The following is a 7,104-nucleotide window of genomic DNA, read 5'->3' on the forward strand; positions in this document are numbered from 1 at the left end:
ATGTTGGGGGTTAGGGGATGATACTATAGAGTCCAGTAAGGAGTTCCACGTTTCGACAACCCAATTACTAAAGTCATATTTTTTACAGTCAAGTTTGGAGCGGTTAAGTTTGGCGCCTGAATCTGTTGTGTGCTCTTGTGTTGTTGTGGTTGAAGCTGAAGTAGTCTTTGACAGGCAGGACATTGCAACATATGATCTTGTGGGCAATACTTAGATCATGTTTAAGGCGTCGTAGTTCTAAGCTTTCAAGGCCCAGTATTGTAAGTCTAGTTTTATAAGGTATTCTGTTTCAAGTGGAGGAATGAAGGGCTCTTCTTGTGAAGTATTTTTGAACATTTTCAAGGGTGTTAATGTCTGAGATGCGATATGGGTTCCAAACCGATGAGCTGTATTCGAGGATGGGTCTGGCGAAAGTTTTGTAAGCTCTGGTAAGTACTGTGAGATTGCCAGAGCAGAAGCTATGTAGGATTATATTAACAACTCTTGAGGCCTTCTTAGCGATGTTGTTGCAGTGTGCTTTGGCACTTAGATCTTTAGTTATTAGTATCCCGAGGTCCTTGACCGAGTGGATTAGATTAGATTAGATTTATTGGATTTATATGCCGCCCCTCTCCGAAAACTCGGGGCAGCTCACAACAATAATAAAAAACAGTACACAATAACAAATCCAATGCCCACCAATCTAATTACAATTTAAAATTAGTAATTTCATAAAACAATCCCAATATATATAAAAAACAGGCACACAGTCAATCAATCAACAAAACAGCATGGGCAAGGGGGAGGTGTTTTAGTTCCCCCATGCCTGACGGCAGAGGTGGGTCTTAAGGAGTTTACGAAAGGCAGAGAGGGTGGGGGCAATCCTAATCTCAGGGGGGGAGCTGGTTCCAGAGGGTCGGGCCCCCCACAGAGAAGGCTCTTCCCCTGGGTCCCACCAGACGACATTGTTTAGTCGACGGGACCCGAAGGAGGCCGACTCTGTGGGACCTAACCGGTCGCTGGGATTCGTGCGGCAGGAGGCGGTCCCGAAGATATTCTGGTCCGGTGCCATGAAGGGCTTTATAGGTCATAACCAACACTTTGAATTGTGACCGGAAACTGATCGGCAACCAATGCAGACTGCGGAGTGTTGGAGTAATATGGGCATACTTAGAGAAGCCCATAATTGCTCTCGCAGCTGCATTCTGCACGGTCTGAAGTTTCCGAACACTTTTCAAAGGTAGCCCCATGTAGAGAGCGTTACAGTAGTCGAGCCTCGAGGTGATGAGGGCATGAGTGACTGTGAGCAGTGACTCCCGGTCCAAATAGGGCCGCAGCTGGCGCACCAGGCGAACCTGGGCAAATGCCCCCCTCGCCACAGCTGAAAGGTGTTTCTCTAATGTGAGCTGTGGATCGAGGAGGACGCCCAAGTTGCGGACCCTCTCTGAGGGGGTCAATAATTCCCCCCCCAGAGTGGTGGACGGACAGATAGAATTGTCCTTGGGAGGCAAAACCCACAGCCACTCCGTCTTGTCTGGGTTGAGTTTGAGTTTGTTGACACCCATCCAGGCCCCAACAGCCTCCAGGCACCGGCACATCACTTCCACTGCTTCGTTGACTGGACATGGGGTGGAGATGTACAACTGGGTATCATCGGCGTATTGATGATACCTCACCCCATGCCCTTGGATGATCTCACCCAGCGGTTTCATGTAGATATTAAATAGCAGGGGGGAGAGGACCGACCCCTGAGGCACCCCACAAGGGAGAAACCTTGGGATCGACCTCTGACCCCCCACTAACACCGACTGCGACCGAACGGAGAGGTAGGAGGAGAACCACTGAAGAACAGTGCCTCGCACTCCCAAGCCCTCCAGCCGGCACAGAAGGATACCATGGTCGATGGTATCAAAAGCCGCTGAGAGGTCAAGGAGCACCAGGACAGAGGACAGGCCCCTGTCCCAGGTCTGCCAGAGATCATCCATCAACGCGACCAAAGCAGTTTCCGTGCTGTAGCCGGGCCTGAATCCAGACTGCTGAGGACCTAGATAATCGGCTTCTTCCAAGGACCACTGGAGTTGAAGTGCCACCACCTTCTCAACAACCTTCCCCATGAAGGGAAGGTTGGAGACTGGACGGTAGTTATTAAGCACGGCTGGGTCCAGGGAGGGCTTCTTGAGGAGGGGGCGCACAAGCACCTCCTTATAAAGGGGCGGAAAGGACCCCCTCCCCAAGGAGGCGTTGACAATCTCCTGGACCCAGCTACGTGTCACCCCTCGACTGGCCGAAACCAGCCAAGAGGGACACGGATCCGGTAAACAGGTGGCGGAACTCACAGCTCCAATGGCCTTGTCCACTTCATCAGGTGTCAACAAGTCAAACTCCTCCCAGACAGATGGGCAAAGACGTTTAGCCCCAGTCACCTCGACTGACTCATTGTCAGTCGACTCTGTTTCACAATTGGAGTCGAGGTCCGCTCGGATCCGAGTGATTTTATCAGCGAAAAATGTGTTAAAATCCTCGGCACTACTCTGCAAGGGCTCCCCAACTCCCCTCTGATTAAGAAGGGAGCGGGTTACCCTAAACAGAGCGGCCGGGCGGGATTCCGCTGATGCAATCAAGGCGGCATGATACGCGCATCTTGCCGCCTTGAGCGACACTTTGTAAGTCTTAATATGAGCTCTTACAAGTGTTCGATCGGATTCGGACTTACTCTTCCTCCATTGCTTCTCCAGACGTCTCTTCTGGCGCTTCAACACCCGGAGCTCCTCATTGAACCATGGAGCTCTCCGGGGTCTAGTGCCGCGGAGAGGTCGCAATGGCACAATCCGGTCAAGAGCCTCCCCTGCAGCCTTGTTCCAGGCCTCAGCAAGAGATTCTGCCGAACTGTGGACGAGTGTATCTGGAATAATCCCAAGCGCCATCTGGAAACCTTCTGGATCCATCAGGCATCTGGGGCGGAACCTCCTAATTGGTTCCGCCTCCCTGCGGGGAAGGATTGGAGCCAGGAAGTTAAGCCACAGTAGGAAATGATCTGACCACGACAAAGGCAACACTTCTAAGCCCCTTAATCTCAGATCATTACTCAATTGCTCAGAGAGGAATATCATATCGGGTGCGTGCCCACCCTCATGAGTCAGACCCTGAACTACTTGAGTCAGGTCCATGGCTGTCATGGTGGCCATGAACTCCTGTGCCAGTCCAGAGCAACCGCCGAGCGACGGCAGATTGAAGTCCCCCAGGACGATAAGTGGGGATTATCTGTGATAATTTGTGTATTAAATTTGTATTTGAAGTTCTGATTCTTTTTGCTGATGTGTAGGACAGAGCATTTGCTGGTTGAGATTTGGAGTTGCCATGTGTTGGACCAGTCAGAAATTGAGTCTAGGTCTTTTTGTAGAGTAGTTGTGTTATCAGTGGTGTTGAAGAGTTTTACATCGTCTGCAAAAAGAACACAGTTGCTTGTGATAAGATCACAAAGGTCATTGATGTAGAGAATGAAGAGTGTAGGTCCCAGTACGCTACCTTGGGGGACACTGCTTTTAACAGGGACGGGTGTAGATATGGAGCTTCCTATTTTGACCATTGTTGCCTGTTAGACAGAAATGCAGTAATCCAACTGTGGAGGGATCCTGAGATGCCATAGGATTTGAAGTAGTTTGTCATGGACCACTGAATCAAAGGCTTTGGAGAAGTCAATATAAATTGCATCTCATCTATAAATTTTTCTTGATCAAGATGAGTTGTCCATATATTTTTGCAGTGAAGGAGCTGTAGATTGCAGGATAGTTTTTTCTGAATACAAATTGTTTGTTAGAGAGCAGATTATTAGTTTCTAGGTAGAGAGTAATTGATTGGTTTATAATTGATTCCATAAGTTTACATGGGACGCAGCATAGTGATATTGGTCTGTAGTTATCGACAAGAGAGGGGTCTCCTTTTTTGGAGACAGAGTTGACCATTGCTTTTGACCATATCTTAGGAAGTGTGTTGGTACTGAAGAATTTTTCAAAAATTATGCTTAGTGGTCTAGCTATAGCAGAAGAGAGCTTTTTTAGGAAGTATGCACATAGACCATCTGGTCCGACTGATAGGGAAAGTTTAAGGTTGCGTAATGCTTTTTTGACTTGGTCTTCAGTGAAGTCTATTTGGGTTAGGTCATTGAGAGAGTTTGAGGTGCGAGTGATGAATTTGGGGAATGAGCCGTTGCTGTTGACAAAGACAGAGCTAAAGAATGAATTGAGAAGGTTAACTTTGGATGAATCATCATGGTATTCTTTGTTGTTGGGTCCTTTGAGAGATGGGATAGGTCTAGAGTCCTTGAGTTTGTTGTTGACAAAGTTGGATTTGGTGCATAGAAGGCTTTCCTCTTGTATGCTGTGGTAGCTGAGACATTCTGCTTTTATTTGTTTGCATATGCTTTTATAACGGCTTTTGAAGTTTACTACTTGCCTTTTTTTGTTTTTACGCCAGAGAGATTTTTTTTAAATTGTAATTTTCTTATTGAAATGGGAAGGTTATTTTTCTTGGTTGAGGCAGATGCAAATGGTATGTAAAGTCTGATGATTATTTTCATCTCAAGCAAGAATGTGTTGTAGAGGTCATTCATAGAGTTGCAGTTAGAGAATAAAGTTTGCCAGTTTAATATTGAAAGATGGGCATCAATGAGTTTGTAGTTCGCTTTTTTGAAGTTGAATTTTGGAGTCACGTTATTTGGGTGGATCTCGGTGTGGCTTAGGTTGAGGCTGAAGTTTATCATGCTGTGGTCACTGTCGGAAAAAGGTTCTTTTATTTCTAAGCCATATATTGTACTTTTGCTGTTGCAGAAGATGAGATCCAGACAGTTATCTAATCTAGTATTGCCACTTACTAGTTGGTCAAGTCCCAGACTGGTGACTGTGTTATATATAGTACAGTGGATAGGTTCCGTGCTACATTCATTTAATGTCCAGTTAATATGTGGTAGGTTGAGGTCATCAAGGAAGATGATGGGGTGTGGGCCGTGGGTAGCCCACGTTAGTGGAGCTGATAATTTGTTTGCATGTGCGATGTCATAGTCAGGAGCTCTGTAGCAGAGTAAGAAGCAAAGTGTGGTATTTAGGGATAGATCACAGTCAATAGTTTCAGGGAGTAATAGATCCTGCGCAACTTTGATGTTTTTAATGTTTATAGATTTTTTTGTAAAATATAGCTACCCTGCCTCCCATGCGGGATTCACAGTCATAATGAGAGACAAGATAGTTCCTTGTTGTAATAATGAAGTCTGGGTAGGATGCATTAAGCCATGTTTCACAGACAAAGATAATATCAAAGATTGAGGAGTCAAGAAGGAGAAGGAATTCTGACATCTTATTGACTATACTTCTAGCATTTAATAATTTGCATTTGAGATTGGTTTTGTGTTGGGAGTAGGTTTTGGGTTGCTTAGAGGTAGTAAGGGGCGCGCTTTCCTAGTCTTTGTTTGTGGTGTTAGGGATGACATTTTGTTTTTGTTGTTGTAGTTCTGGTTGGTATGTGTCAATTTGTTGTTGTGAGATGGTCGGTTGGAAGAAGTAGGCTGGTTGATGAGAGATGTTAGGCTGGAAGATGTAGGGAAGATTGTGGGTCCTGGATTTGATGCATTTTGTGCGATAGTCGATGTATAAGTTAGTTTCACCCAGGTCAAGGCATCTCTTTAGTTCCGCCCTTAGTTCACGGGAGAGGATGCGTTGAAGTAGCGAAAGATCTGGTCTGGATCTGAGTTTGTTGAAACATGTTGTTTCTGGCTATGTGGTTAGTGGTTTTGATAAAAAGCTGTTTTTGCAGGTTCATTTTTGCAAACAACTTTGCAGAATCGTGGTGCCACTGTGCCATCACTGAACTTGTGCTCTGGTCCATTTCTAGAAACTTCTAATATATCTCCTGGGGTGAATGACTGAAAGAGTGATTGTTGTTGATGGATAATGTTCTGTATTTTTGTTATATCAGGTTCGTCATTTTCTTCAAGGCCGAAGAGGATGGCATTTCGGCGTTTTTGTTCTCTCTCCATTGCATCTTTGACAAGAGTAGAGATGTCAGGAGAAGAATTGGACTGTCTTTGTGTTATGGGTGGTGCAGTGGTAGAGGAAATTGGGTTAGGACGTTTAGCGTTTAATAGTGCCTGTACAGTGATCCCTCGATTTGCGCGTTCTCGATTAGCGCGAAACGCTGCAACGCGGTTTTTCAAAAAATATTAATTAAAAAAATAAAATATTAAAAAATAAAAAATAAGTCCACGCTAGTTCTCTCTCTCTTTCTCTCCCTGTTGCCGGCGTGGTATATGAGAGAGAAAGAGAGAGGCAGAGGTCGGGCGCATTACCGGGAGGTGGAGGCGGCGTGGGGACGCTGGGTGCCGGGGACTCCGAGGAGGGGGTGGACGTCTGTTCCCTGAATGGAGACCGCCGGCCGCTCAATCGGGCCGGCAGGGAACAGAATGGAGCCTTCCGCGGCGGGGCTGGTAAGGGGGGGAGCCGAGGGGGGAGCCGAGCCCAGCCCCGTGGCATTCGCTTTCCTCCCGCCGGCAGCCGACTGATCGTGGGCTCCTTCGCAACCTCGGAGAGCTTCCTGGTTTTCGTGAGCTTTCATGCCCTGGAAGCTCTCCGAGGTTGCGAAGGAGCCCACGATCAGTCTCGGCTGCGGGTGGGAGGAAGGCGAATCCCCCGTGGGCTCCGTTACATCTTCCGCTGCCAGCCAGGCCATGCTGGCGGCAGCGGAACAATCGCTGGCTGTCAACTTTTCTTTTTAAAACTGGGCAGGAGCTGACTTGCCTCCCCAGTGCTAAAAAGAAAAGTTGACAGCCAGCGCTGCGACTGACGGAATGCTGAGCCTCCCGTTCTCCCCCACCTCGCCCCTTCCGGTTTCGGCGTTCGGCAACGGAGTCCGGCGCTGGGGCCATGCGGGGCCACTCATCCAGGGGGGCGTGTGTGGACTGGCAAGCGGCAAGCGGCAAGTGATCTGGCGGGAAGACCAAGGGAAGGTTCCTTCAGCCGCCCAACACCTGATCCGCTCCGCAGCGCGGCAGCAGCGAGGAGCCGAAGATGGGGTTTCCCCTTTGCCTTTACCCCATCTTCGGCTCCTCGCTGCTTCCGCGCTGCGGAGCAGATCAGC

This window comes from Erythrolamprus reginae, chromosome Z (assembly GCF_031021105.1).
Source record: "Erythrolamprus reginae isolate rEryReg1 chromosome Z, rEryReg1.hap1, whole genome shotgun sequence".
Taxonomy (NCBI): Eukaryota; Metazoa; Chordata; class Lepidosauria; order Squamata; family Dipsadidae; genus Erythrolamprus; species Erythrolamprus reginae.